We start from the raw sequence: 14,540 nt of genomic DNA, 5'->3' as shown, positions 1-14,540 counted from the left end.
CTCCGTCATCCAGCGGTCCCACCTCCTCCCTAGACGGCTGCTTCCCTTTAACATATCTGAAGAACGGTTTGAAATTTCGTGCTTCCTTGGCTAGCTTTTCTTCATATTCTCTTTTAGCTTTTCTAACCACACGGTGACATTCTTTTTGATACTTCCTGTGCTCGTTCCAGTTCTCCTCAGTTTTGCCCTTTTTCAATTTCCTGAATGAATTCTTCTTATCACCTATCGCTTTCTTCACTTCTTTGGTTATCCATTCCGGGTCTTTTGTTCGATTCTTTTTGCACCCTTTTCTGAATCTTGGGATATGCAGATTTTGTGCCTCGGTCACTATGTCCTTGAATAAAGACCAGGCTTGCTCTACAGTCTGCCATTTCTTTGAGGTGTTCCTAAGTTTCTTCCTTACCATTACTCTCATCGCTTCGGAGTTTCCTTTCTTGAAGTTAAAAGTTGACGCTATGGTTCTCTTTCCCTTCGGTATTCCTACCTCAACTTTGAACTTGATCATATTGTGATCGCTGGGTCTGGTAAGGGGCGGCACCGGACTTCGGTGTCTCTATGCATCACTGGCTGCATTTCTGACGGGATCCTAGGTGCTAGAAATATAGGTCTGTGAAACCCTGGCCCTACATTTCTAGCGCCTAGGGTCTCGTCAAGCTGTGATTCTGGAAGCAGCGCCTGACAGCGATTGACACGGCAGATGCCACTTACAGAATCAGCCCCATAAATTATAGTGTTACATAATTTATGAAGATAACCGCTCCCCAGCCACTGTACAACCTCTTCAAACTAAGCACCATCCCATCCTAAGCACCGCCCTCTAAATGACACTTTGAGTTGGGCACCATTTACAGAACAGCATTTAATGCCAGGATCTGTGCCCAATTATTGGCACAAGGATTTATACCAACTGCAATATGGTATAAATTGTCACGCCTAAATTGGGTGCTAATCTGTCAAATTCTAAAATACTACTTGCAAAACCTAGGAACATATATACCTCATTCCCTCAATTCTTTTAATGGCACTCAAAATTTGAAGCTTAGTCAGCCAATGGGTGCTGGGAAAAATAGGACTGAAAGTTGCTAGCAGGGTGCTAAAGTACTATCTCTATAGCTACTGATCCTGCCTCCCCCTGCACCCCATTGGTCACATTAAGGAAGCTTAGTTAGCCAATAGGCTGCAGGAAAAACCAGGACTGAAGGTTAATTGGTTCTGTCTCCTCTGCAGCTTATTGGCTAGCTAAGGAAGAATCCCTGCAGTGGGAAAGAGAGGCTGAGAGAAGATAATGTAAAAGGGAGAACACAGCTGAAGTTAATGCAAGCTGGGGGAGGCATGAAAACTGAGAAAAATAACTGCAGCACATTGGTCAGACATTCCTAAGGAAGCATAGTCAGCCAATAGGCCGCAGGGAAAAACCAAGGCTCAAAGATGCTAAGGCACTGTCTCTGTAGCTACTGCTCCCGCCTCCCCCTCCCCTGCAGCCTATTGGTTAGACATTCCTACGGAAGCATAGTCAGCCAATAGGCCACAGGGAAAAACCAAGAGTCAAAGATGCTAAGGCACTGTCTCTGTAGCTACTGCTCCCGCCTCCCCCTCCCCTGCAGCCTATTGGTTAGACATTCCTACGGAAGCATAGTCAGCCAATAGGCTGCAGGGAAAAACCAAGAGTCAAAGATGCTAAGGCACTGTCTCTGTAGCTACTGCTCCCGCCTCCCCCTCCCCTGCAGCCTATTGGTTAGACATTCCTACGGAAGCATAGTCAGCCAATAGGCCACAGGGAAAAACCAAGAGTCAAAGATGCTAAGGCACTGTCTCTGTAGCTACTGCTCCCGCCTCCCCCTCCCCTGCAGCCCATTGGTTAGACATTCCTACGGAAGTATAGTCAGCCAATAGGCTACAGGGAAAAACCAAGACTCAAAGATGCTAAGGCACTGTCTCTGTAGCTACTGCTCCCGCCTCCCCCTCCCCTGCAGCCTATTGGTTAGACATTCCTACGGAAGAATAGTCAGCCAATAGGCCACAGGGAAAAACCAAGAGTCAAAGATGCTAAGGCACTGTCTCTGTAGCTACTAAATTCAGTGTTCCCGCTAAGCTGCGCTGGGGTGCGCTGACGCACAAAATATTACCTCGCAGCCACAAGTTTCTCGTCACAGCGCACACAGTGTAGAGCACAGTTCTTCAACCGCCGGTCCGCAAACAAAATCTTGCCGGTCCGCGAAGGATTCGGTCCCCGCCGCAACGAAAGGCCGGCGTCAGCTGACTTGCAACTTCCTGTTGCAGTCGCTGTGCCGGGACTCCTGCCTTCGCCGGGACTCCTGCCTTCCACCGCGTTTGCCTCCTGCCTTGTCTCCGCACCTCCAGACCAGCAGCGGCAGCTGTGTATGCTTTTAACTTCGGCACAGAGCTGCCCCTAATCAATAGTTTAGCGCGGTTTCATAAGGCAGCCTCGGGGCCTTTGCTAGGCCGGCCCACATCGCATCATCGAAGCGGGCCGGCTATCAAAGGCCCCGAGGCTGCCTCATGAAACCGCGCTAAACTATTGATTAGGGGCAGCTCTGTGCCGAAGTTAAAAGCATACAGAGCTGCCGCTGCTGGTCTGAACTCTTGGGCCGCTGAAGGAGGGCAAAAAGCAGCTGTCCTGGAGGTTTCCCTTCCTCTCGCCTTTACAGGTTCCTTTTTTCCACCTTTTTTTTTTTCCTTCAAACGGCAACGGGCCCCAGCATCGACATCAATCAAGTAAGTTCCACTGTCAATCAAGCGGTTCTGCTCGGCCAAAGCTTCCCCTGTGACATGAGCCACCCTCAGGGGAAAGAAAGTGACCCACAAAGGTGAGGGGAAGGGGGGCAGATGATGGAAGTTGGGGGGGGGGAGAGAGAGAGAGAGAGAGAGAGAAGGGGCAGATGATGGAATGGAGGAGATGAGAGAGAGAGAGAAGGGGACAGATGATGGAAGTGAGAAGAAGGGAGAGAGAGCAGAAGGCAGATGGATGTCAGTTGAGAAGGGAGAGCAGATGCTGAATGGAAGTGGGGAAAGAACACATACTGGATGGAAGGAGGAGATAAATAAAGGGGGAAGAAAATAGTAAGATAATGGAGGGGTGAGGGAAAGGGGTGACAAGCTGTGTGTAGACACAGTGAAAAGAGGGAAACGGGACTAAATAGTAAGAAAGAATTTAATTTAGATGGAGGCAGAAAATAGAGAAGGAAGACCAGAGAAGAAAAGGGAAGAGAGAGCAGAGAATGATCAGATCTGAGTGGAGGAAATGAGAAGAGAGATATGCTAAAAACCACAGGGGGGAGGGAAGGATAGAGATACCAGACCATGAGGGGAACAGAAGGAAGATGATGGATGCTAGACCAAATTGGGGGGTGGGGGGGGGCAGGAGGAGAGATGGCAGGGAAAGACAGACAGTGAATGGAAGGGGCAGATGCTGGACTGAAGAGACAGAGAAGGTTATCATGCTGCTGTACCGGGCCATGGTACGCCCTCACCTGGAGTACTGCGTCCAGCACTGGTACTTTAAGAAGGACACGGTACTACTCGAAAGGATCCAGAGAAGAGCAACTAAAATGGTTAAGGGGCTGGAGGAGTTGCCGTACAGCGAAAGATTAGAGAAACTGGGCCTCTTCTCCCTTGAGCAGAGGAGATTGAGAGGGGACATGATAGAAACATTCAAGGTACTGAAGGGAATAGACTTAGTAGCTAAGGCAGGGAGAACGAGAGGGCACTCTCTAAAGTTGAAAGGGGATAGATTCCATACAAACGTAAGGAAGTTCTGTGGTAGAAAGCAACATATTTATTTGGCTCATAACTTGCTGGCGCCCGATATTTTTAGCTCACAGTGAAAAAAGTTTGCTCACAACACCCGCCCGCTTAGAGGGAACACTGCTCCCGCCTCCCCCTCCCCTGCAGCCTATTGGTTAGACATTCCTACGGAAGCATAGTCAGCCAATAGGCCACAGGGAAAAACCAAGAGTCAAAGATGCTAAGGCACTGTCTCTATAGCTACTGCTCCCGCCTCCCCCTTCCCTGCAGCCTATTGGTTAGACATTCCTACGGAAGCATAGTCAGCCAATAGGCTACAGGGAAAAACCAAGAGTCAAAGATGCTAAGGCACTGTCTCTGTAGCTACTGCTCCCGCCTCCCCCTTCTCTGCAGCCCATTCCTACATTCCTACAGAAGCTTAGCCAGCCAATAGGCTACAGGGATAACCGGGACTAAAGATTGATGTTTCATAACCCAAACAACAACCTCATCATAAGCTCAGTCTTCCAGGTACTCAACAGTTAATTGGCCAAGTGCTGACTCTGCCCCCAAAATAGCCAGTTTTTGGATGGGCACAAACCAGATATTTTCAGCAGCACTAATTAGTTAACTGCCGCTGAACATGACTGATTAGCCCTGAACGGGTGACTTAAGCAGCCAGGAACCATTTCCGTCTGGTTAAACTGCAGCTCTGCCCCTCCCTTGTTCAAGCTATGCCCTGGGAAAATCACAAAAAAGGCGGTTACGTCCTGCACAACTATAACCACACCCAGTCTTATAAGAGCCGGTTTCCATGAGTAAAACATGATTTGATGTGCAGTATTTTGTTTATTATGCTTGATATACTGCCTCATTGAATGGATCACCGAGGCAGTTTACAATAAAAGCATATACAATCAGAATGAAGAACAGAACATGAATTAAATAACAAGAAAGAAGGAAAAAGACACAGTCAACGCAATGTTAGACTCTGTCTCTGAGGGATCAGGGCTAGTTGCTAACAACCCAGTTGCCAAAGACCCTGATAAAGAGTCGGGATCTGTTCTAAATTTGGGCCAGGTATATTCAGAGGAACCAGCTTAAAAACTGTCCCCCAGACACTGGATGGAATGGATTACTGGAGACTTACCACAGAAAATGGTTTTTCTTTCACGTTAAAAAAGGTCATTACTTTTCTATGTCTCTTCCTATTTTGAGATTGGTTTTTTTTTGTTTTATAGGGAGAGGGGGATGGGATGGGATATACAGTACCGATTTGATCCTTTTTGGCTGTACATACGGTATATAAAGTTTTTTAAAATAAACATTCGGCCTTTCTGTAATTTTTTCACATAAGAGCATGGGGTTTTGACTGTCAAATTACAAATAATTTGCTCCAACAGAATTGATCAAAACCTCATTTTTTGGATTCTGGTGACTTTAGTCACATGTACCAGAGATGGTCAGAAATGTTAGAGCCCTAGGCACATGCCTAATTTGCCTGTGCCTTAACCCTGCCCTGAATGTGTGCAGCTGAAATATGCGCAGATGTGTACTTTAATAACCTAGAACCCCGCCCACAATCTGCACATACTCCTTCCCACACATGCCTACTTGGCATACCCTATGTGGGGATAATTTTATACGTAGCATCCTTTGCGTGCAGGCAAGTGCTTGAAGAGTTCATTGGAAGGTTCTTGCCTTACCATCTTGTTTTAATTTACTGATTGATTTTAATATTTACTGTGTATTCTGCAGAATCTCAAATGCTAAGAGGTTCATAATCGAAATGGAAATACGTCTAAAATCCCGCCTAAATTGGCACTTGGACAATCAAAAACACAGGTCGTCCAAGTGCTGATAATCGAAACGGGTTTTTAGACGTATCTAAAAGCAGCTTAGGCCTTTTCACTGATGCTCTGCACCCATATCTACTACAGCGGACAGAACATGGTCTCAATTCCCCAACATACAATGGTCCGAATTCAATAAACTCTACAAAAAATACAGCCACGCCTCCTGTGACCTCAACCACTGCCCAGCATATCTCCTTACCACCTCCAGTATAAAATTCCGTACTCTACTTCTGCAATGGATACAAACAACACTCACAGACGGCTTTTTCCCTACTGACTTCAGCGAAATTATCATCACCCCAATTCAAAAAGACCCAAAAGGACCAACAGACCAACCATCCAACTTCAGACCCATTGCCTCTATACCGCTATATGTCAAAATTACAGAAGGCCTAGTAGCCAAACTCCTCACAAACTATCTAGATGACCATAACCTACTCCACCCCATGCAATCAGGATTCAGAACCAACTTCAGCACAGAGACACTCCTGGGCTCCCTTATGGACACAGCCAGACAACACCTCAGCACAGGAAAAAAAATGCTTCTCATACAACTGGACCTAACTGCAGCATTCGACCTAGTTGATCATAACATCCTTCTCCAAATCTTGGATGCAATAGGTATCTCAGATACAGTATATTCTTGGTTTGAAGGCTTCCTAAAATCCAGAACCTACAGAGTAAAATCAAACAAAGAAAAATCTGATCCTTGGTCAAACCCTTGCGGCGTACCACAGGGATCCCCACTATCCCCTACTCTCTTCAACCTATACACTGCCTCTCTCGGGGCATACCTGGATAACCTAGGCATTACCACCTATAGTTATGCGGATGACATCACCATCCTCATACCATATGATCAGCCAAAGACCACCATGACAAACATAATACACCAAACAATAGAAACAGTTACAACCTGGATGAAAGAACACAAACTAAAACTCAACCCAGATAAAACTAAATTCATCCTCCTTGAAAATGACAAAGTCCCAACTATAACCAATTTAGAACTAAACTCAATCAACTATCCAATCCAAACCACCATAAAACTACTAGGAATGACAATAGACAGATGCTGCACTATGCAACTGCAAATAAATAAAACCATACAGAAATCCTTTGCAATAATGAGAAACCTGAGACAAGTCCGGAAATTCTTTGAAAGATCACAATTCCAGCTCATAGTGCAATCCCTAATCCTAGGAGTGCTAGACTACTGCAACATCCTCTACCTCCCCTGCCCTGCCACGATGACCAAGCAACTACAAACAATCCAAAACACTGCTCTGAGACTCATCTACTCACTGAGGAAACATGATCATATCACAGAAGCCTACATCAACTCACACTGGCTACCAATCCAAGAAAGAATATTATTTAAATTCTACTGCATGATATTCAAAACCCTAAATGGAAACAGCCCAGCCTACCTAAACAATCGCCTCATCCAAGCAACCTCAACCAGACATAGAAAAACGCACTCCCCTTTCACACCTCCCCCGATCAAGGAAGTAAAACGGTCAAAACAATACGACGGCCTCCTAGCCACTCAAGCTGCAAGAATGGATAACCAAATCTCCAACCTACTGTTAACCACCCCAGACTACAAGATTTTCAGAAAACAAATAAAAACTATACTCTTCAAGAAAGCCCTGAAACAGTCCTAACCACACCCACCCTTAAAACCTCTTACTCTTAACAACACTTTTACCTATCAAATGCTATCTAAAACCCATAATTTCATCATATTCTTACCTCCTAAAGACCTCCACTTCCCTTTGGTAACTCTTTATCCAATGTTTATTACCTTAAAAAATTCTATGTCATCGCTTATTCTACTCCTTTTAATTTGTATGTAATTCCCGTTTTTTAGTTGGAATGTAATCCGCCTTGAACCGCAAGGTAATGGCGGAATAGAAATCACTAATGTAATGTAATGTAATGTAATGTATTCATGGTGAAAAATGAGCACCCACCAAAACTCCCAAAACCCTACTGTCCTACCATATAGGTGCCACCTGCAGCCATAAGGGCTATTGGGTTGGTAGGCAGGTGGGTCTAGTAGGTTTTGGGGGGCTCACTATGACCTATAAGGGAGTTGTGGTGAGATGTTTATGTGGCACCCTTTTTGTGAAGCTCACACAAGTGACCTGTAAGGTGCCCCACTACTCTGTTGCCATGTCTGGGTGGCCAGTCCATCACTTTTTGCTGACCCCTCCCATGTCCGAAAGGTCTTTTTTTAGGTGTTTTGGACTTGGACAATATTATGGATGAGAAATGGGGTATAAAGATAGATGATTTTGCGTTCCTGGATGATCAAATGGCTGGACATAGAGGTAGATGATTCTCGAAAAAAAAAATAAAAAAATTTTGGGATGTATTTTTCGAGAATAGACTTTGGACACTGCTGACTTTGGACGACTAGCACCCTGGGCCCAAACGGACTTAGACGGATTTTTTTATTATGCCACTCCATACATAATTAAAACCAATGATATTCATCTGGATAGAAAAACCACATCATAATCTTTCATTGATGCAAACAACTGCATGCCGTGATCTCTGCATTCTTCCTTCAACATCCCCATCTCACCTTAGCCAAATGTCTGCTGGAAAAGTAAGGCATATGATAACGTCCCTCAGTTTGCATGCTTAATTTCTAAAGTATTTTACAAAAGGTTTTGCAAAATCGGGAAGCAGTCTACATCCCGTGCGGTGGAGATGCTTGCTTGCTAAGGAGGAACGGCAATCCTTCTCTATGTAAGTGGTGGCTTTGCAATGACATTTACACTTGTAAATGATGGATTTACAAAACCAGAAGTCCAGATAAGGAACAAGCTATAAAACTTGAAGCTGCTCTTGCAGACTCCGGACCCAGTTACATGACACATATCTGCCGTGGAGTCATATCTGTCACATCCATATTTTTTTAAAGTAAGAAGGTATTACTGTTGGAAGATTGGAACTACATGCATCCCAACTGTGTGCTGCAATATAGAAAAACCTGCCCCTCCTACCTCCTTCCCCTCACCCACACAGTCATTGCCCCTGGTGTCTAGTAGCACCTCCACCCCATCCACCAACATGGTACCTCTTGATGGGGCAAGAATGATGCCCACTCACTCTTGCCTCTGGCTCTGTCATCTTCAAAATGGGGTCCAGCCTGCAAAGAGATCATCAGCCAAAGCCACAGGAGAGCCTTCGGTGGCTCCAGAGCAAAGAAGAGAAAGCTTGCCATCACAAGGAAGCATCAGGCTGGCAAAGACAGGTTTAGTAAAGTCAAAAGCAAGAGATGGCAAAAGAGAGATCTACAGGCACATTGAAGCTGGTAGTCAGTTCAGAGTAAAGAAAGTTGGCCTAGTGGTTAGAGCTCCAGCCTCAGTACCCTGAGGTTGTGGGTTCAAATCCTGCGCTGCTGCTTGCGACCCTGGGCAAGTCACTTAATCCTCCACTGCCCCAGGACGACAGGGGAAAATGCCTGAGTGCCTGAATAAATTCATGTAAAACCGTTCTGAGCTCCTCTGGGAGAATGGTCTAGGAAACTGAATAAATAAATCCAGTTTGCACAATCACTGTTCCTACTATTCTTGAATTCAAATGATTAATCAACATTAATTAAAAGGTAAAAAATTACAACTGGAACGTCCATTTCCAGATATTTTGACGTAGATTGCTTTGTGTCACTGTTTCCTTCTCTGTCATCTTGGTCCCAGTTCTACAGTCTAAGTCCAGCTGCCCGTGAGCCAGACAAATAGGATCCAACGAACTCAATGCACAGCAGAGCGGAAATGTTGAACTTGAAAGCATATCTTAAAACTTTCTATAGAAACTCTCAAGTTTCCTAAAATATGCATCACCTCTCGAACCCCTCCCTGGGGCTGCCAGATAAAGACACACATACATGAGTAACTTTATACAAATACTGAATGCTTATTCTGAGACAAATACAGCAACGCACACATGCAGCCACCCTGGTGTGTGACCGCCAGGCGCAAGCTTTGTAAGGTCATTTTGTTCCTTACTCATGGACACGGAGGGGTAGGAATGTGGGGAGGGAGACATTATACTAATGGATGTTGTGACAGTCTCGTGTGAACTTCAAAGGAAGCACACATTGACACAAGACGAAGCAATCCCTGCACTGCGCCTGATTTTCAGACTACAGGCAGAAAACGACAGAGCTGGGATTAGTACTGAGATGTAGGGAGATAAAGTGACTCCCTCAAATTAAAACTGAGATTCAGTGTGATGGTCACTGCAATGGGTAGGGAACCTGTAGCTCCTTGTGACTCTGGCCAAGTCACTTAACCCACGTTGATTGTAACCTTTCAATGGCATAGCTGGGATTAGAACTCCTAAGGCCCTTGGTGAAATGCCAGTCGTGTGTCTCTCAAGAATTAACCCTTAAGGCTTCCTGACATTTTAATAATTAAATGACATTCATGATGGCCCCAAGGTTTGTTTTTTTTAAAAAAATAATAATTTATATTCCGCATATCCTAAAATTTTCTGCAGATTATAAATTATTGAGGTGCTCAAACATTATTCCCTAATGTTTGTGTGGATATTTTCAGCTGTTCTTTGATTCTAGCAGCAGCTGCTGGGTGAGGCCATTGCCTAGTGGTTAAGCATTCCCTGCAGTCCACAGCTTCTCAGTCTCAGCATTTTTGCCCAAATTTTAATGACAAGAACATTCAATTTGATGGAGGATAAAACAGAATTAGAAACAGACTTAACCTCAATAACTACCTTATGGTGAGTCTCAGCATTTAACACAGTCGGTAACCAGGACCTGCCATTCCCCCAAATAGAGCAGAAATGATTTGTGCAGAAGTGAATTAGGAAATGTTTGAATTAGGCATCCTCAGGAGTCCATCTCTGGCACACGGCAGTGAAAGGCAGTAATTCAAACCAGAGACAATTGGTTCTGTACTAGAACCAAAGGCAGAGAGGTGGAAGAAGAATAAATCAATCCTGAAAATAGAACACGTCCCAAGTAATAAATTCCCCTTCGGTATTTATAGCTCTCTTTCCACCTCCCTCCCCCCTCCCTCCCTGTTTTTTGCTGGTCTCTGGACAGCTGTGGTTGGTTCTGCCTCTTTTTTAAATGTTATTGTCATTATTTCCAACACTACAGAAGTTGGAAAGAATGATACAAAAGGGATTGAGAATATCCATCTGCTTGGGGGCAAAATAGCTCTCTGAAAATTTAACAGAATGGGATTAAATGTAGGAAAAAAACCCCCAAACACATGTTCAAAATGGGTGAAATGCCCCTTCCCCTGATGCATTTCTTTTGGAGGAGTTCCAGCTTATGTAGTGTTGCAGAATTTGGGAGCTGCAGACCCTTGTTATGAGCCAGAATCTGCACCAGGTTCCAGTTGATATAAGTGGACATTGGAAGAGGAGGAAAGGGTTTGGGACTCGTATACTGCCTTTTTGTAGTTATACAACCACACTCAAAGCAGTTTCCTTATCTGTCCTGGTGGGCTCACAATCTATCTAATGTACCTGGGGCAATGGAGGATTAAGTAACTTGCCCAGGGTCAGAGGGAGCAGCACAGGGTTTGAACCCACAACCTCAGGGTGCTGAGGCTGTTGCTTTAACCCACTGTGCCACACTCTCCTCCAAAACAGTATCAGAAGTGAGCCAAGTATAGAACAATGAAGCCATTGTGACATCACTGATGAGGCTGGTTCGTATTGGTGGAATGAGACATTATGACATCACAATCTCAGCTCTGGAATGTTGCTACTCTTTGGGTTTCTGCTAGGTACTTGGGATCTAGGTTGACCACTGTTGGAAACAGGATACTGGGCTTGATGAACCTTCGGTCTGTCCCAGTAGGGCAACTCTTATGTTCTTAGGTGAGCCAAGTAAAGGACAATCAAGCCTTTGTGACATCACTGATGAGGTTGTCTCTGTGGAATAAGCATTATGACATCATAATCTCAGCTCTGGAATGTTGCTACTCTTTGGGTTTCTTCCAGGTACTTGGAATCTCGGTTGGCCACTGTTGGAAACAGGTTACTGGCCTTGATGGACCTTTGGTCTGTCCCAGTAGGACAATGCTTATGTTCTTATGTGTCAATCAATGCTTATGTCTAGGTCAATCAAGCCATTGTGACATCACTGCTGATGTTGGCTTTGAGGCAGTGGTGGAATAAGGCAATATGACATCACAATCTCAGCTCTAGAATAGTGTTCTCATTGGGGTTCCGGAATCTTGCTATTCTTTGAGATGTTGGAATGTTGCTACTCCTTGGGTTTTGGCCAGGTACTAGGGACCTGGATTGGCCACTGTGAGAACGAGCTACTGGGCTTGATGGACCATTGGTGTCCCCTTCTCCTCCTCTTTATCCTTTTCTCATTCACCTGTCTTCTAGGAATGCCTTTGTCCTGTAATTTGTTATGAATGTCAATTGTAAGCTGTTCTGAGCCCCTGGGATTGAATTAAATAAATATTCTTATGCTATCCTGATCCTTTCTCACATGTCTTCTTCTGCCCTCTTTTACTAAACTGCGGTAGAAGTTACTACTGTGGCCCAGAGCACTAAATGCTCCAACGCTCATATGAACTTAGAAACATAGAAATAGACGGCAGATAAGGGCCCACGGCCCATCTAGTCTGCCCACCTTAATGTCCCTTCCCTTACCTTTGCCCTGTGAATAGATCCCATATGCCGATCCCATTTGGCCTTAAAATCAGGCACGCTGCTGGCCTCAATCACCTGTAGTGGAAGACTATTCCAGCGATCAACCACTCTTTCAGTGAAAAAGAATTTCCTGGTGTCACCTCATAGTTTCCCGCCCCTGATTTTCAACGGATGCCCTCTTGTTGTCGTGGGACCCTTGAAAAAGAAGATATCTTCCTCCGCCTCGATGCGGCCCGTAAGATACTTGAACGTCTCGATCATGTCCCCCCTCTCTCTGCGCTCCTCGAGCGAGTATAGCTGTAATTTGTCAAGCCGTTTTTCGTATGGTAGATCCTAAAAACGGCTTGACAAACTTGAGAGCATTTAGCACTCCGGGCTGTGGTAGAAACTTCTACCTCGGATTAGTAAGAAAAAAGTGTGTGGGGGGGGGGAAGGGGGGAGTAAGTGATTAAATGCTTTACTAAATAGATGAGTTTTAAGGAGTGCCTTCAATTTTGCAAATGTTGGCTCTTGTCGAATATAGGATGGAAAACCATTTCATAATTTATGGACTATGAAGAACAAATTAAAAATAAAGAAACCCTGAAGAAAATGAACATTCACAGAAACAAAATGATTCTTTTCTGGCTGCATACAGAGAAATTTTGCTCTCTTCACACACCAGTGACTGATGCTTTCAAATGGCAACTGCCAACTCAGCTTTTATTTCTTCTCCATTATACTCGGAGAACCCTTGGCACAGGCTGGCATTCAACCTCTTGGTCACCCCTTCTGTGGCTCCTTTCATCACCTGCATCGTTGTTTGTTGAAAAGGCCGACTTGAAATTTCACAAACTGGTTTGGTGATCATTTAACTTTCTTGGAAACTGCTCTGGCTATTTCTGAGTTACACTAATTGTATTTCTTTGAACGTGACATTTGTCTTGTGTTGTCGACCACTCAGATCAGTTTTTATTGGATGTACAGTCTATAAGCCCATGTAAAATGAAACGTGGCCTTTCCAAATTATCATGTTTTTAGTATATGCTGCTACATTAACCAAACTATATGGCATTCTCCACCAAGTTTTAGGGTCCCTAGATACCATATCTAAAGGCAGAATGGATTCATTTACATGATCTTGCTGTTGACATGAGATTTTAGTTGGCTGAACTGTGAGTTTTAATCATAACAAATATGTTAGTCGAGAGACCGACAGCATCTTAAGGAGTCCGTCTTGGTTACCAGTAACGGTTGTATGGTCGTATTATGTAGATTGCAGGTGCAAAGGTGCTCTGCTGTGGTTCTCTCTCTGCTGCAGGTGGAATATTTAATTGCCGAGGCATCAACTCTTTCCTTCTGAACCTCGGTTACGCTGCTTCTTATAGAATGCAGAACTTCTAGTAAACTTTTGTAGCAGTGAGGCCAAGCAATGGTGACTTGCGGACAGGGTTGATGCTTTTGTTTAACCAGTAGGGGGTGCTCCGCTGCAGCTGTCTTTTGCTCAGAAGGCTGCTGGTGCTGGTCCCATGATATGGTTTACTGTAGTATTCCTGAGCTTGGCAGCAGTGGGTAGGAAAGGATAGCGAACTTGAATCACAGGGTAAACAGTGCTGACGGGTGATCAAATAACCTTGCTGAAGTGCAAAATTCCTCTCCTCTAACCGTGAGCTTGTGCTGTAGGCAGGTGGGTATAGTTGGTTTTGGGGGGCTCACCATAAATTATAAGGGGGTTATGGTGAGATCTGGCACCCTTTAAGTGACATTCATAGCAGTGCCCTCTAAGGTACCCCACTTCTCTGTGGATATGTCTGTGTGGTCAACCTATCACAATGCTGGTCCTGCTCACGTCTAAATGGTCTGGCTTTGGATGTTTTGAACTTGGATGTTTCTGTGGTTAAAGATGGGAATGAAGTTGGACATCGTAAGGTTGGACATCCTGGTGGCCAAGATATCCAAACAGGCGATTTTCGGGGGAAAAAAATAAAAATTTAGATGTCTAGCGGTTTCGAAAATGGATGTTTCTTCACCCCCCATTTGGACGTCTTGCGGGAAACATCCAAAGTCGGACTTGGATCCACTATTGAAAATGCCCCTCCATATATCTGGAACACTATGAAAGATAATCATATGGTCACCCGGTGAGCCACTTATTGAGTGGAAGTGAGTTCTCTTATTAATAATTATAGAATGTTTTTACGAGTATTTAATTATAAACTATATACTGAATCTGTTTTTTGATTAATTCTGAACTGAGGCATTCATTTGCTAGTACATACAGAGAGCTATTGGAAGGGATGAGTG

This window comes from Geotrypetes seraphini, chromosome 6 (genome assembly GCF_902459505.1).
Source record: "Geotrypetes seraphini chromosome 6, aGeoSer1.1, whole genome shotgun sequence".
NCBI classification, from domain to species: domain Eukaryota; kingdom Metazoa; phylum Chordata; class Amphibia; order Gymnophiona; family Dermophiidae; genus Geotrypetes; species Geotrypetes seraphini.
Note: the sequence above shows the minus strand (reverse complement) of the source record.